Source organism: Lactuca virosa, chromosome 5 (genome assembly GCF_052849685.1).
Source record: "Lactuca virosa cultivar CGN04683 chromosome 5, Lactuca_virosa_CGN04683_v6, whole genome shotgun sequence".
NCBI classification, from domain to species: domain Eukaryota; kingdom Viridiplantae; phylum Streptophyta; class Magnoliopsida; order Asterales; family Asteraceae; genus Lactuca; species Lactuca virosa.
The window spans coordinates 97496902-97515688 of NC_136430.1; positions in this window are offsets into that span (position 1 = coordinate 97496902).

Consider the following 18787-nt stretch of genomic DNA (forward strand, 5'->3'; position numbering starts at 1 on the left):
ATACCGGGGCGTAAGACAGTCGGGTGCAAGTGGATCTTCAAGAAGAAGACCGGCATGGATGGGAAAGTACACACATATAAGGCGCGACTAGTTGCGAAGGGCTTTTCTCAAACTCATGGAGTTGACTATGATGAGACCTTCTCACCAGTAGCGAAGATTAAATCTATAAGGGTTATGCTAGCCATAGCTGCATTTCATGACTATGAAATATGGCAAATGGATGTCAAAACCGCTTTCATTAATGGAAAATTGGCTGAAGATGTTTACATGAGTCAGCCAAAGGGTTTTGTCAATGCAAAGTACCCTAGTAGAGTGTGTAAGCTTAAGAAATCCATTTATGGATTGAAACAAGCATCACGCAGATGGAATCTTTGTTTCGATGAGAAAGTCAAAGAGTTTGGATTTTCGAGAAGCGAGGATGAGTCATGTGTATATGTTAAAGCTAGTGGGATTATAGTTAGCTTTCTGGTGTTGTATGTGGATGACATACTTCTCATAGGAAACGACATCCTAACCTTGCACGAGGTTAAGTCATGTCTTGTGAAGTGTTTCGTTTTGAAGGACCTTGGAGAAGCTACTTACATCCTAGGGATAAGGATATTGAGAAACAGGAGTACAAGACTAATTGGACTTAGTCAGAGTACCTACTTGCACAAGGTGTTGAAAAGGTTCAACATGGAGAATTCCAAGAAAGGTGACTTACCCATCCAAAGCAATACCAAACTGAGTAAGACTCAGAGTCCGAGTACAGAGGCTGAGATAGCAGAGATGAGTCGAGTACCATATGCTTCTGCGGTTGGCTCAATCATGTATGCTATGACTTGTACTCGCCCTGATGTAGCCTTTGCTTTGAGCATGGTCAGAAGATATCAAGGGAATCCTAGTAAAGCTCACTGGACTGCGATTAAGAACATTCTCAAGTACCTGCGGAGGACTAAGGACTGGGTCCTTACCCTTGGTGGGAGCGATGACTTGAGAGTGACAGGGTATAGTGACGCCAGCTTTCAGACCGACATAGATAATTTCCACTCTCAATCGGGCTGGGTTTTTACCTTGAATGGAGGATAAATAACTTGGAAAAGTTCCAAACATGATATTGTAGCTGATTCAACGTGCGAATCTGAGTACATAGCAGCAAGAGAAGTGTCGAAGGAGGCGCTATGGCTGAAGAACTTCATCGGAGACCTTGGAGTTGTACCAGCTGTAAAGGAGCCTATGGAGATTTTTTGTGACAATAAGGGTGTGGTCGCCTTAACCAAGGATCCAAGGGATTATGGCAAATCCAGGCACATCGAAATAAAATATCACTTCATAAGACATCGTGTGGAAGAAGGACTCCTCGTGGTAAAGAGGGTATCGTCAGAGGAGAACCCATCAGATCCCCTTACGAAGGGACTGAGTAGGGTTAAGCACTTGCAGCATGCGAAGAGCATTGGGTTGAAGGACGATATTAGTTTTAATGATTAGATAGCTGTTCAGAAACTTGTAATAGATAAAATGTAATTGACATTTGATGATCAAATAAAAGGAGTTTTATTTATGAGTAAAGTTACTATCTTGTGTCAATTGTTTACTATTGTTTCATTTTGCATGTTTTGACTTACAGAATAATAAAATTATTCAAACTATCCACAGTCGATCATACTTTAGAAGTAGGTATTGAGGCAAGACTATCATGAATTTGGCTTGTAGATTGTCTGAAGTGTTTAGACATAGAAAAAGATTGCTAGAACATCCGTGAGTGCTCATAAGGTATGAGTATTGGATTAAACCCACGCTCACATGAATCACTTCATGGAATTTATCACGAGTAATTGTGAGACGATAATATCATATAAGTCTTCAAACCGAGATATATGAGTTGTAGACTATGAGTTAGTTGTACATTGATAGTGTGAAAACGCATCAGTAACTTGGTGTTATAAAATGCACTGTTGTGTATGATTTAACGAATAGTTAGTACAAGCATATAATGTCGAAGCTTATCTGTTCCTTTTAACTCTTGGAGAATTAAAAGCGATATCTTGGGCCCCTCGATGATTTTGTCTTAACTTATGTGTCGGGCCCGGTCAGGACTCAATTGATGTGTTCAATTAAGTTCTATGTCAAACAAATCGTAAATCGGGAAACAAACTGTTGGACAATAAGTATGAGATTGTTCCATGTATTTGTCCGACTGATATCTTGAAGAACAGAGGATTATATGATCCCTTATCTAAATGACGCGTCAGAGTTCGACAGCGGTTTTTAAGAGCTATGATTGTTGGTCGAGTTTTGAGTCATACTTGCAGTTATAGTTATTAGACTTATCCAAGTGGGATACTATTGGATTAGGTGTCTAAGCTCATAACTATAATTGGTATGTACTTGACCCGAGAGTAGCATGGTCCTTTTGGGTTGCCTTCACCAGAACAATCTGATAGGATGGACATTTGAGAAAGAGGTTATTTATGATTTATTAATATATTACAAGTATAATATATTAATATGAAATCATGTTATTTAATTATATTGATCAAGAATTAATTTGGAATTAATTTATTGATCAAAAGAGACTAATTAAATTAACGGGGACTGATTATGTAAATCAATGATATATATATATATATATATATATATATATATATATATATATATATATATATATATATATATATATATATGGTTTGGGCTATTGATCCATGATGGGCTAAGTTTATGTAAGTTTCCATGAAAAGTTGGCCCACATGAAATATGGATCATAACCCAAGTGTATGGATTAGGGTTTACCCATGACTCTTGGATTCCTACACTATATATATGACCCCATGGCCTAAAATCGGTAACCCTTGTGTTCTTAGAGTTCATAGAACCGATTTTAGTGCATTGGAACCTCTCTCTCAAGTCATCCAATTGTTGTTGGTGTTTGTGACTTATTAGAGGCATCACATTTGAGGTGCTAAGTTCTTAAAGGCCAAAGATAACAAGCTACAACAAGAGGTAAACAATCTAACTAGTTTAATGATTCAATTATCAAATTTTGTATGCTAATTTAGGCTTCATGCTTTGGAAAACAATTTTGCATGTATAACTAGAGAAAACATAGATCCAAAGCATTAGGGTTGTATGTGCGCCTTAAGGTTGTTATAGTGCTCAAAACCCTTCATATTCGAGTTCAAGATTGTGGAGACCCTACATGGTTGCAAGGTAAAAGGGAGCGGTCTGATTCATGCCTTCATGACGTGGTCAGTACATTCTGCATGGGTGTTGTTCTATAGTAAGTGAATTTTTGGATTGTTGGGCGATCCGATTTAGATAGTTAGTTTATTCTTTCATTGTCATCGGTTGAGCTGTTCGAGGATATTGGGGTAGTATCAGTGGAATGAGCTTTGGAGGCACCCATCTTTCGTCAAGTTTAGCGAGGTGTTTGTCTCGATGATGGGATATGTGTACCCATGATTGTTTGGTCATGAAATTTTATTCTTGCAAACTCCAGATGGTGATGATCTTGAGTAGTGAATTGTGGACGATTGGGAATTTAAGTGGTTATGTAGTTGGCATAATGCAGTTGAATCCAAGTGAGGGAGTATCGTTTTGGATTAATGGGAATATCTCCAAGTGCAAGTCAACTTGAATATTCGTGTCCAGGGTCAAGTGGATAGCCAGTTCTAGTTGTGATTTGAGCTGAGGCATGTGCAAGGGATTATGTTCAGTGGTCAATAATAATCAGGGAAGCAAAGGTTGGGGATTCATGTTATCTCATATGAGGACGTAAAGCATTGGTAGTGGATCATGTTGGATTCGCAGTTAAGTTCACGTTGAGGGTTGTGTTAGGACCTCTGTGCTTGTTCTTATCTGATGAAGGATTTAGGGTTCGAAGCACGACCCGAACGCCTGTTTGGTTTTAGCAGGTTGGGGTTTCGGATCGTGTCAATTTTGGTTAGATGTTTTTTGGATAGTTGGTAAGACCATAGGTATCGCCCGTGGCATTTGTAGTAGTGTTGTAAGACTGCAGGGTGTCCCATAGCATTCACTAGGTTGGCAGGTAGTAGTAGAAGTGTTGTAAGACTGTGTGGTGGCTCGTAGCATTCACTAGGTTGGCAGGCAGTTGTAGAAGTGTTGTAAGACTACGGGGTGGCCCGTATCATTCACTAGGTTGCTAGGTAGTTGTAGAAGTGTTGTAAGACTGTGGAGTGATGCGTAGCAATCACTAGCTAGGTTGGCATGCAGTAGTAACAGTGTTGTAAGACTATGGGGTGGCCCGTAGCATTCACTAGGTGGGAAGGTAGTAGTAGCAGTGCTTTAAGACTGTGAGGTGGCTCGTAGCATTCACTAGGTTGGCAGGCAGTTGTGGGAGTGTTGTAAGACTGTGGGGTGGTCGATAGAATTTACTACATCGATAATCAGACATGGGAGTGTGTAAGTCTACGATATGGCTCGTAGCCTTCACTAGGACGAGTTAAATCATCGTAGGAATGGTTGTGAGACTGTGGGAGGGCCACATCATTCATAGGATCGAGGAAGGTCATAGGCCGACTTGGGGCCGGGTGTGATGTAAGAATACGGGTGGGCATGTAAAATTCATCTGCAGCGAATCAAACTAGTTATGGTTCATATGTTGGTTGGTTATGTCGTCCTTTGTTTGGGCCGGAGGGATGTTGGAGTCGTGTTAGCGAATAGGCTAGGATAGCCTTTGTCAGCTAGACTCTTGGTCGGAGTCGCATAATGCAGCCGTGTGAGAGGTCATCAACTTCAACAATTGGTCGGGGGTTCTATTTTCCAATTATCAGTGAGACGTTGAGGGTCGGAGTGGTTTTGTTCGATTCGAGTTGCGGATTGGAGTCATCATGGATGTGGTTAGGATAGTTCAGTCTTTCTGGAAGTCAGGCATGGTATAGGGATTTCAGATATTGGCAGAGTAGCTAGATTTTCTTTTTGTTGGTTAAGGGCAGCGTGTTAAGGTTCATTTCTCTATCAGGGTATGTGTTTCCTGCAAAGATTGGTTCAATAATAGTAGCGAAAGGTGGTCATCTGTGTGAGATGATTTCTCAGTTCTGTTTTGGTTGCAAGGAAGTTTAGTCAGCGTTGGCTGGTGTAATAGAGTAAGTTGCAAGGAATGATTTCGAGAATGAAATCTAGTTTAAGTGGGGGAGAGTTGTAACACCCGTTTCCATATTGGTGTAGCTTGAAACTTAGCGGAATCAAATATGGAGTTTTTAAGAAAAAATTCATGCCACGACGTGGCACATACAAGCCCATGATGTGGCAAGGTTATTTTGGAAGGATCGTTTTGTTGGGCTCCATGACGTTACAAAGGATGACCATGACGTGGCAGCCGCTGCAGCCCAAAACTCGACATTTTTAGGGCTTCTCTCGTATATAAACACCTTAACTCCCGTTATAGGCCATCTTCCTCAACCTCCATCACTCTCAATCCCAGAAACCATAACCCTAATCCCTCTTGGTGATATTTGGCTCATTTTCATACTTTTGGTGGCTTGAAGAAGAAGAAGAAAGTGTTCTAGTGTGTTGATCCAACAAGCAAGCCTCGTCATCCTTCTCTTGTAAATTCTTTGGACCTTTGTAAGTGTTCAAGATCCTAACGTTTTGGTGATATGATTCTAGATCTATATTTTTTTCCCTTTTCTTCATGATTATGAATGTTTGAAGGAATGGATTCCATAAAGTTAACAACTTTGTGGATCCATTAGGCATCTTTGAGTTCATATATTGTAGATCTGGAGTATCTTGGAGTATTTGGTCCCATGCAAAATTTTAAGTTAATTTCTCCCATGTTTTGATGTATTAGACATCCATCTCCATAAAGCTATGATTTTTATGGTCCATTAGGTGTAGGAACCTTTCTGGAAATTTTAGGGAAATGGCTTTTATAATTAAGTACTTAATGGTTGAGTCATACCTTAAGTTTCCATTAGGACCTAGGTTTTGTGATCTTGGTGTATGGGGATGTCCTAAGGGATAAAGTTGGAAACTTTATCCATCAAGACCTTAGTAAGAAGTAGATCTGAGATTTGGAGCCCTTGGTGTGGCTGAAAGCATCTTAATGCATTAAGTTGCTAAAGATCCAGTTCCCACGACGTGCAACCTTGTCGCCACGATGTGGCGACTGGAGTGAGCACTGACTGTTTTTTCATCTTGTTGTCACGATGTATCCAACGGAAGGCCACGATATGGCGACTCGCTGAAGTGTTTTTGCTTGTTTGACTTTGGATCGTTGACTTTGAATTGTTGACCTGGGTTGACTTTTGGTTAGGATTGGTGGATTTAGTGTATAGACTAAGGTTGGAACTGGTATGATTTGATAGGTGTGTTGTAGCATTGATTGTGTGGTGATGTGCATGCAAATATACCTACCAGTTTTAAATTTATAACCTAACATAACTTAACTACTGATGCACTTATAGGTAGTGTACCTAGTTAGTTTAGAATATAGTAAAGTAAGTTGGGTATCGAACACAAGGAACAGAGTTTAGCTAATAAAATAACTACTAAAAATTAATCTAAAAAAATAACTACTAAAAATTAATCTAAAAAAATAACTAGAAAGGGGGTTTTATCTGATTTTGCATGTTCAAACTAACTTAAACTATTCAATTAACTAAGAACTAAACAAACAACTTAACTAAGACAGTTTTTATCAAGATTATGAAAACACTTGCGTTTACCTTTGAATCCCCCTTTTTTTCCTTTGGTTAGTTTCAAGATAGGGATTTATTCAGTTGGTTACCAGTATAAATATTATTAGCAGTTTTGATCTGATATCCTAATGTTTTCACCAATTCATGAACTACTATGCAATGATCATACACAAGTAAACACATAATCGATTATTTAAGATAATTGGGCTATGTATGATATATCTAAGATAATTATCTATGATCAAGACAAATTATCAAACACAATTATGATCAAATTATGTTCTCTAAAACAGTTAAAGTTATTACCTTTGTTACCTAATCTAAGATTTGGCCAACCCTAGCTCTAGTAATTCAATTAACATAAACTACTAGGTAAACAAGTTCATGCAATTAAAATGGTCATTCAACTACACTTAAATTGAGTCTAAGCAACAAAGATTAAAACTTTAGCATGCTAGATAATGATAAATCAAACACAAGCTTAAACCAACTTCATAAAATCCATGAAAGCTAGAAACTGACACATAGTATTAGGGTTCATCTACACTAAACGAAAGCCTAATGATTTAGCTACTCATTATAGAAAGTAAACACATAAAATCAATATAATTCAAACTAGAAATGATCAATCTAATGTAAACCGAATGTAATGTGTGAATGCTTGCTACAATATTCAATTTCCTAAATCTCCAATGGTCTTCTCCTTCCAAAGGTTGTTTTTCGCAGTTTTATGTCCAAAAAATCGACTTAGATCTCTAGAATATGTCTCCAATCTCCCTAAAGTCGATATATATATATATATATATATATATATATATATATATATATATATATATATATATATATATATATATATATATATATATAGTTTTCTTAAAATCGCTCCTCGCGTCGTGAGCAATAGGGTATCACGACGTGGGATCAATAGATATCTGTAATCAACACGGAAACTTGCTTCTCAGCGTAGTAATCTTCTGGAATATGTTTCTCACAATGTGAATGATAATGGCTCACGTCGTGAGCTTCTATCTCACGCATATAATCGCGATCTTTCCATGAGCCACGTCGTGGTACTCTAAAGCCATGTCGTGGGAAGTTTATTTTCATGATTTTTTCTTGATTTTAAGCTCCATTAAGCTCTCAGCTTCAGCTCCAGTCCTTCCAGGTTCCAGCTTTTGTAATTGTCCTTTTTGCTGCAAAATGAATTTTAACTCAATAAGTACCAAATGTCTTTACTTTTAACAAAATTTTAGCTTAAAATATATTAAAATAATACCTAAAATATGTATAAACTAGGCGATATTTTGCACGTTACGTAGTTATAATAAAAATATTTGTAAATATATGTTTTTAAAATAAATATATTCTTGTTAGTAACTTTAAATTAACAATTTTTACACTAATTTATTATAAAACATTCTAAGTATTTTAAATAAATGATAAGCATTATCAAAGATAGGTGTACGAAATTACTTTCATAATGGATTTATAAGTATCAAATAATAGATCACATATTGTTTTATTTAAAGTCACAACATCTCAATAGCCGCTACCTTCGAAAATAAAAATAAACTCAATTTGGATAGAAATATTTTATGTAATATTGTTTTAATGAATATATATATATATATATATATATATATATATATATATATATATAGTGTGTGGATCTGGAATTACGATGTATGTTTTATATTAAACATTTTATTTATACATTTATTATTTTTAATGAATTTTAAAACAAACTTTTGATACATGTTTTATATTTAATATTATATTTAAACTTTTAATATTTGCACTTTATATTAAACTATCTATTTTGAGGAAAGATTATTATTATAAAAAGTAGATTTTAATCAACTTTATTTGTTAATTTGATATTTTTATTTAGATCTTATATTTAAAATTTTTAACTATTTAGAAAAAATAGGTTGAATATATTATAAAAATTATGTTTTGAATTTAACATCATATTTAGATTAACAAACTATATATATTATAATGAGAATAAAGAATTAATATTGAAATTACAATAATATTAGATTTAAGGTATTATTTTAAAAGAAGTTGAAAATTTGGGGGTTTCATATGTTTTATATTTAACATTTTATTTATTCCTTTATTAATTTTAATGATGTTTAAAACTATCGTTTGATACATAATTTATATTTAATATTATATTTGAACTTTTAATATTTGCAATTTATATTAAAGTATTTATTTTGATTTGACATTTTTAATTTGACATTTTTATTTAGATCTTATATTTAAAATATATTAAAATTTCAATCTAACTTTTCAATCTAACTTTTTATTTAGATCTTATATTTAAACTTTTTAACTATTTAGAAAAAATAGGTAGAATATATTATAAAAATTATGTTTTGAATTTAACATCATATTTAGATTAACAAACTAACTATATTATAATGAAAATAAAGAATTAATATTGAAATTACAATAGTATTGGATTTAAGGAATTAATTTAAAAAGAAGTTGAAAAGTTGGGGGGTTCAAATGAATGTGGTTGAAGAAAAAAATGTATATATCATCATATCATCATACTATCATCATATCATATCATATCATCATATCATACATACTTATAAAACTAGCATTTTTTCTTGAATCACATGCATTTGAAACCCTCTTTTTTAACTTCCTCAAACCACATTCATTTGAAAGCCCCTTTTTTAACTAATGCAACTCAAAAGTTTTTTTAATTATGATTTAACACTCAAAAGTTTTATAACTTATATTATGTTTAATTAGCATTTAGTGAAAAGTTTACTATAAAAAGGCCAATCTTTTATGTTATATAAAATCTTACATGTAAGAAGGATTTGAAGATATTGTGATTCAAAAGTTTTCATATAGTTGAAGCATTCACGATCCAAATATGATGATTTGAAGAAATGGGTTATGTCGCATCGATGGTAATTGTAATATGATTTTTCTTTCAACCAAAACAAATGAAGCTTTTCTATTCTTTCTTTATATTCAGCTTCTCATTTAATCTTTATATGTGATTTGTGTGTATTACTCAATCTTGAATGTGACTCTCCAAACATCAATGTTTTGCTTGGAATATCTTTCTGATTCTTCTTTTTCACGAAAAATATTTTGATTGCAGGTTAGTGAAAAATTGTCATCAAGTTTCTATGGTTGAACGGTGTTAAATGAAGAAAGAAGATTCATAAAATGGATATTTTGAACGGTTTTTTTGTTTGAGCAAAGTTGACGAATGTTAGTTTTTTCTTTTCATTTAAATGTATGTTTATGTAACATCTTTATTTATATATTCAACCAACCAATGCTTTTACTTATTTGATTGTAGTTTTTCTATTTTGATTATGTTTATTTTCTATTATTTTTTTGTTGGGTTATCCTACACAACATATTTAAAAGACAATATTTAAAAGATAACATAATTTTGAACATTTGATATGTAATTATGATAGACTTATCATGATATGTTCTTCATATGAAAGTAATTTATCCATATTACTACGACAAGAATTACATATGACATTTACGAAAATATATATATTATGTGATTTGTTTAACATGTATATGTACCTATGTATGTTATAAATTTATAATTAAATATCTTTATGTTTAATAATTGAAGGGATTAAAATGATGCATCAAAACCAATTATTTAGACGAATATAATAATAATAATAATAATAATAATAATAATAATAAATATACATTTCCAAGTACCGCATTCATTTGAAATTCACACTACAACTCAAGACTTTTCTAATTTATGTATATTTATTAGTTACAACTCAAGAGTTTTTAACTTATGATTATTAATTAGTAATCACTAATAACTTTTTATTTTCCTTTCTTTTATAAGATTGTAAAGTTTTGCTCATTAAAAACATTAATGTATTTGATGAGATTTGTGATTTAAATATGAAGAGTTAATATAAATTTTATAATAGATGTTTTAGTGTTTTTATGTTATTAAAAGTTATAGTGTTTATTTTTCATATTTTTTATTATTCGTTGTATATATATCTTTTTTAATACAAATGTTATAATAGATGTTTTTCTATTTTTATTTTACTAAAAGTTGCAGTTTATATTTTTGTTCATACATTTTGTTACCCGTTATATTATCATTAATTTGATATATAATTTACACAATTTTAAACGGTTTATAAAATTATCAAATAATTGTATATATCACAATGACTTAAAAATTAAACTATAATGTTTAATAAAACTAATATGTTAACTATATGTTTGCTTACTACTAACATTTTGTTTCAAAGTAGAAATATTAAATAATAATTTGGTAAAAGTTATTATTTTAACTATATAATTCTATTTTCGCGCAACGCGCGGGGATTCGCCTAGTTATACTTATAAAAAAATGCATTTTTACTTGAACCATATGCATTTGAAACCTCCATACCTTTTCACATTCACCTAATTAAGACCAAACAATCAAATACCTTTTGAACTTATGAAACCTCCACACATTTTTAATTAACAAGCAATGAAAGAGTTTTTGAATTTATGATAACTATAATTCCCAACATCTCCTACTTCTATAAAAATCTTATTTCAAGCTTCAATGTGACACTTCATCAATAGCTTCTCCAAAAATGACATCTACGTATTTAGTGGAAAAGAGAGAAACCACAAAAGAATTTATCAATTTAATTTTCCACATTTTCTTCTTTACCTCTTAACACCTTGATCCAGTTCCTCAGCGCCAAACAAATAATGGCTTGCTTAGGTGAACTCAAAGAAAGGGTTGATTTTTTAATCAAGCATACATTAAACAAGAGCTTTGGTAAGGAGAATTTGGTTCGACTTAAGTAGAAACCAATGTATTTCGGAAAGACGATGTACTATTTTCATTTTGTTGTCTTATTTTATTCGATGGATTAATGTGATTTTTGTTTGACTTTTTATAGGCATCGAAGTTGGATTAATGTGATTTTTTGTTTAAGACTATGTTGGCATCGAAGTTGGATAAATGTGATTTTTGTTTGAGTTTTTGTAGGCATCGAAATTGTTGAAGTCATATTTGATGACTTTTTTTTATGTCAAATTTAAGAATCATATAGAAGTTGAATCCAAGTAAACATGGTTGTATGTTTTATTTGATTATCGACCCTAAAGTTTAAAAGAATATATATATATATATATATATATATATATATATATATATATATATATATATATATATATAACCTGTAAGTTTTCTATGATCACTTCTTGGATCTGAGTTTTGACATTTGGATATATTATAAAAAGTGATTCCTATACTTATTATTTTGAAAAGAAACTTTGAAATCATCAATGTGCTAAAATCGTTAGATTACATTTAAATCAACATAATTCTATTTATAAAACTACATATTTTTTATTGACCTAAATAATTAAACCTAACTAATAAATATATTTTAATAATTCGTGTATAAACAATTTTATTATTATTATTATTATTATTTCTTAAAATTATAAAAAAAATATTAATATAGGTCATTATTTCTCTTATTCGTAAGAAAAAAGTAATGTACCTAATACTTTATAAAATATTCTGAATAACTAAATAATTTTTGTTAGAGAAAACAAATTTAACAACTAAAAAAATGGTTGAGTAAATCAAAAAAAAATTTAATTAATTAAAATAATAATAGTTATCAATAATAAAATCTCTTATCATATATTTTATTACAATGTATTAAGATTATGTTAAAAGTTATTATTTCAAAGTTAATGACAACGGGATATTTACTTTTAAGAACATATATTTATCTATAATTATATTATTGTATTTTGCGCAACGCGTAGATATTCGACTAGTTATAAATATATTAGACGAATCCGTGCGCGTTGCGCAGCGCATGTTAAAAATATATTGTTAAAATATTGAAAAATATATGTTTAAAATGGTTATGTTATTGTCGTTAACTTTGAGATAATAACTTAACATTAATTTATATATATATATATATATATATATATATATATATATATATATATATATATAATCTCAATTATTTTGAACAATAATATTCAATGACATCAACCCACTTTCTTCATTAATAGAATTAAATATAATTATCTATTTAGTATTATTTTTAACAATTATTATGATTGATTAACTATATTTTTACTTCAGCGATCAATTTCTAATTTCAATAATAATGTTCATTTAAAATACAATTTATTTGTAGTTAAATGTAATTTATAATTTGGTGTTATTATCATTTAAAATTATTATTCATTAAATTTAAACCACATATTATTAATAATAAGTTAAAAAATACTTTTAAGAAACATTTAATATTATTATTAAAATGTGAAACATACACTAAAGAATGAAGTGGAAATATAGACAATTTGCATTTCAAAAGAGACTTGTATGGATAATATGATATATCCATGATTTTTATAATTTGATTTTATTATTTATAATTTTTGTTCATTAATGTCACACCCCCGGACCAGACGGCGGAAACGTCCGGAGGCGGGTGACTTCATTGTGCAGTATCATAACAAATGAATATAAATGAAACAGAGCAATCCAAACATCATACATTGAGATAATAAACTTACATTGTTTACATATTGTATTTGTTCTTCGAGTTACACAAAAGAGACATAAGTAGAAAATTCCAAGCTACAGCTAAATTGTCCTGCATCCGCGTCCCTTGTTACCTGCTGACTAGATCCCTGAGAATACAAGTCGTTTTGAAAAGCGTCAACTAAAAAGTTGGTGAGTTTATAAGCATTTTTGTATAAAATCGCTCACACTTGTTTAGAATCGTTCTCATTGTACTTTCAGAAAATCCGATATTTTCTATGAAATCGTTTGAAATATTGCCTTAGAAATCATGGATATATGTGTGTGCATGTCATTAGTTTTGTTCATCCTTATAAGGAGTGATTTTGAAAAGTAGTGTAATTTGTAAAAGCGAGCTGTGTACGAGAATAGTTCTTTTGAATAGTAATAGTCAACCGTTTCCAGAATAATCCCTTATTTTCAAAAAGAGAATATGGTTGAAAGTCTTGTTCCTCTCATCGAGTAAAATTGAGTGTGCGTTCTAGTTTATCGTTATCGAAATCATAGAAAATCGTTTTCTCCAGAAAATCCTATATTTTCTGCTATAAAATATTCGTAAGTTCTAGTTCCAACTATGTATATGTGTGGGTTAGATTATCGTTTTCAAAATCGTTTACAAACGTTTTCCATAGAGTTCTATGCTTTTTAATTTGTAAAATAGCAGTATTACGACTCTATACTTGTTAGGAGAAAGAATCAACATGACAATTGTTGAGATTCTATGCGATGAAAAAGGGCAGTCAACGCAACAAATGCGGACCATCACTTATCATGCATAGGACGGTCAACACAACGTGCCAAAATTTATTTACGAGGTTTTTCCTTATATAAATTTCTAGATGACATAACATATTCTAGTGAGCCGTTATAACCATACCAATCTGACGGAGTGCTTGTTTTGGCGTTTCTCAGGCGCCCTCGGTTTGGAAAAGACATTTGTCACCCTAGACTGGCCTGTCTAGCTGTAGCGAACAGCTAAGGTGCGGGGTGTCAACCCCGTATAGATCTATACACAAATTCCCGCTCTCCCTCCAGGAGACTCTGGCTATAACTCCTTACAGGACTTAGACGTACACTAATATTTTTATATTTAGGTACTTTTGAGATTTGTCTGACTAGAATATTAACAACCTTTTGAGCAATCGTTAGAGATCCATTATTTGTTAGATAAGCAATGAAATTCGTACTTATTGAATATAAATATCGTTCTCGTTCCATATCGTTGATTGTGCTCGTTAACTAGGTGCTCGTGTTCGTTCCTTTTCGTTTATTGAAAAACAAGTCATTTTAGTCCAGAGAAAAAGTGTCAAGTTATAATTTGTATAAATTTATAACTGCCGGTTATGACACGCATTTTATGTTTTATGACATATAGAGTATTACTTATGTTGTTGAAGGTTTAACGACAGCAGTTTATGACATGCAAATATTTCTGTCATAAAGGCTCTATTTGTAACGCCCGTAGATCAGGGCTAGTCAATTTAGAGACGATAAGCATCAAAAATGACTTTTTGATGGAAGATTATCTAGAAGGATTAATCTTAACTAAGTTGTAGTATATGTTACAAGGATTCCGTACACATAAAGAACGCCGAAATCCGAGTTATAACGAAGAAGTTATGACCTGTCGAAGTTTCGCGACAGAACCGGCACGACACAGCGCGACGTAAATAGTGAATTTACGTTAGAGCGATGTTTGGCCTTAGCAATCTAAATGAAAGTCATAGAATACGTTAAACCGAGAGCGTGCATAAAAAGAACGCCCAAATCTGACTTCGTATGAGGAAGTTATGATTTTTCGAAGTTTCGGCTTAGCAGTGTACAGCCCGAAGTTCGAATATGAGATCAAGCGATATTTAGCCGAAACAATCTAAACGAGAATTGAAGATCTCGTCGATAGTAGTCCAACGACGGAAAGACAGACGAAAAGGGACGTCAGACGAAGGAGTTATGAGTTTATAACGGAGTTTTCCTGTCCCGGCCTACTAAAAATAATATAAAAATAATAGAATAAAAATAAAGTCAAAATTAGCCGACAAATTCTAAATGAAAGTTGTAGATCTTGTTTTCACCTACGTGTCGATATAAAGAACGTCGAAAACGGAGTTCGTATGCGAAAGTTATGGATTTCTGAAGTTCGGGGCGCGAAACCCCAAGACTGTCAGAAACCACGACGTGAAATCAGTGGTCACGACGTGGCATGTTTTCTGATGCCTCCTGGAGTCTGCCAGACCCAACATGCGATGACGCATGCAGTGACGATCAAGCCCACGACGTGGAAACACTATTCACGACGTGAAAATCGAAAAATCAGCCCTATAAATAGAATCGAAGGGCAGTCGGGTTTTGGTTGCTAATTCCTTCACTCTCTCACTCCCGATACCCTCTCTAGCTGTCTTGAAGTACCCCCGAAGCCCCGGTATCATCCCGAGACCCGAAGCGAGTCCCGAAGCCTGAAGATTCTGAGAAGAAAAGAGTTTCCAAGCCGAAGCTCTGTCCGCGAGAAACCCGGTGTGTGAAGATATCCCGGTTTCACCGAAGAGTTACTACTTGGAGAGCCGTAGTGTTGTCCGATAATCGTATTATCAAGTGAGTGTATAGTCACTTTCTTCTATCACATAATTATGAAGTATTTGATATGAAATACGTGTTATGTGTACATATTGTTGTTTATATGTGAGAATGCATATTCACTTTCTTCTAACTCATAGATATGATTTATTCTCTATGAGATACGTGCTAGGTGTTATATATTGTTCGTCTATTTGAGATGGGCGTGTAAATTGATGTTTTATATAAGTTTTAAATGATTTAAACTGTGTAAGTATTTATATCTACGAAAATGTTGGGTAGAACATGGGTAGATGGGATAGTTGGTGTGTGATGGAAGATGGTATGAGTAAACCTTGGTGACTATGGAGTTAGCGCCTACTGTTAAGTAAACCTTGGTGACTATGGAGTTAGCACCTATTATATAAACCTTGGTGACTATGGAGTTAGCGCCTACTGTTAAGTAACCCTTGGTGACTATGGAGTTAGCGCCTATTGTATAAACCTTGGTGACTATGGAGTTAGCGCCTACTGTTAAGTAAACCTTGGTGACTATGGAGTTAGCGCCTATTGTATAAATCTTGGTGACTATGGAGTTAGCGCCTACTGTTAAGTGAACCTTGGTGACTATGGAGTTAGTGCCTGATAACTATGGACTTAGTACCTGAGAGATAAATGTTGGTAACTATGGACTTAGTACCTGATAGATAAACTTTGGCAGCAATGGACTTCGTGCCAATTCCTTAGATAAATCCTTAGGAATGAATGGATGAAGGATAGTTGATTCTTAGGGTAAATATTTAAGAAATAAAGGAGATATGGGGATGGGTGTTTGGGTTGATTGTTTGATGATTGAATATAATAAATGTATTATTGTGGGTTGAAAACCCTATATGCTCACCAGCCTCCCAAGCCTGACCCACTCAGTTTTCTTTGTATCATAGGTATCGATGCGAAGACCCATTTCACTGAGAGATTAAAAGAGATGTAAATCACTAGTGTAAATGAATGTATGATATGTTTATGCTTATGTGTCTATATCGAAACATGACATCCCGAGGTTTTATTATTAAATAGAAATACATTCTCTTTGAGAAATGTTTTGATAAGTTATTATCATATCTTGTTTTGGGAACAAATTCCGCAACCATTTTCTTTAAACGATCACTTTGATTTATAAAACAAAGCATAAACAAATCGGTCTTTTCTGGCCGTGAAATTGGGGATGTCACAGTTGGTATCAGAGCATTAGTTTAAGCGAACTAGGAATTTATAGGATTTCTAGACTTAAACTTAGAATGCTAAGCGATGATTGTGAGATGAGTGTCTACCATATTTTAAGACACGAGCACTAGTATATTTTAGGAATGATGCCTAAAATGCTTTTATGTGCTAAATGTTATATGTTTTCCATATATGCTATTATTTGTTCGGATCTATGGTCTGTTGCCGACCGGATCTGGAGACCTTATGTGTTTAGGATTCTAAGCGTTTGATACGATATTAGAACTAGCATGTAAACGTTTCAGAGTGATAAGGAGATTTATACGTCTATCGTAAATAAAGCTTTCTTATCTTAAATTCTCACCCGGTACACCGAACGTCTGCTTGGGTGTACAAAACGTTATGGTGAAGACTCGTAGAGAATTGAGTAAATGGAGGAAATGAAAGGATTATGATAGTGAATGACACCTATCGGAAGATATCGTAAGAGTGGTGTCTTGCCTTTAGTTTATGGCTGATAAAATAACGGAACGTTTAGAGGAGTATGGTACGTCTGAAGTACACCTTTGATTGGCAGGATGATGGAACGATTGGTGTAATTCTTGAAGTTGTCCCATAATCTGGAATTTCCATCACCAACCAAGTTGAAGCAGAATTTATGAGTGAAGATACGCATGGAAGAAGTCCTAGTAGAGTCTAGGAAATTTTTTTTTTGATTAATTGGACACATTAGTATGTGTTAAATTGTTTGGTGATTTTAGGACTTGGGGACTGCGAGACAATACTTGGGACGAGTATGAGTAGGTGTGAATAGTAGTAGAGATCTATACTATTGGAAGCACATGACTCACGCTTGGATCAGGGAAAGTCACAAGGTTACCAAGAAGCTAGTGATTGATTCCGTTTTTATTCAAGTATGTCATTACCATTGTTTCGGTAATGACTAAGAAGATGATTGATATTCTGACCCTAGTGGTCATATCAAATTGAGTCTGACTACGATGAGTTTGTTACATGGTTCAGAGGACCAAGTTCGATGTAGCATTTGACTAAAGTCAGAAGATTGAAATCAATGCGGTCATTGGTAACGCGCTCGTTGTTAAAGAAGTTAGTAGCTAGAAATGCTACATGCTAAAATGTGATTATAGCACATTAGAATATGAAGGAAGGTATATGCCATTCTGGAATTTGACTCTAAGAGACCTGAGTCTAAACGTTGCATCATATGATGAGAGGTCATTAGAACATGACCCATCGATATGTTACAATAGATAAAGGAAAGTACTTATCCTAAGAAGAAGAAGGAGTCCTCAATAAGGATTTATTTTGTAACTCGTAGGTTACGATTGAAAGTCCAACATAGTACGAAGGGCAGGTACAAGATTGAGCATCGCCTGCGGTCAAGAAGTCCAAGAGTTAGATACTCATTCGAAGAAACATAGAAGTTACGATTATTACCTAGGATGAAATGATAACGTATGGAATCATTATACAAGTCCTATTTTCGTTGATGATTCCAGGACGTAATCATCCTAAGGGGGAGATAATTGTAACGCCCGTAGATCAGGTCTAGTTAATTTAGAGACGATAAGCATCAAAAATGACTTTTTGATGGAAGATTATCTAGAAGGATTAATCTTAACTAAGTTGTAGTATATGTTACAAGGATTCCGTATATATAAAGAACGCCGAAATCCGAGATATAACGAAGAAGTTATGACATGTCGAAGTTTCGCGACAGAACCAGCACGACACAGCGCAACGTAAATAGTGAATTTAC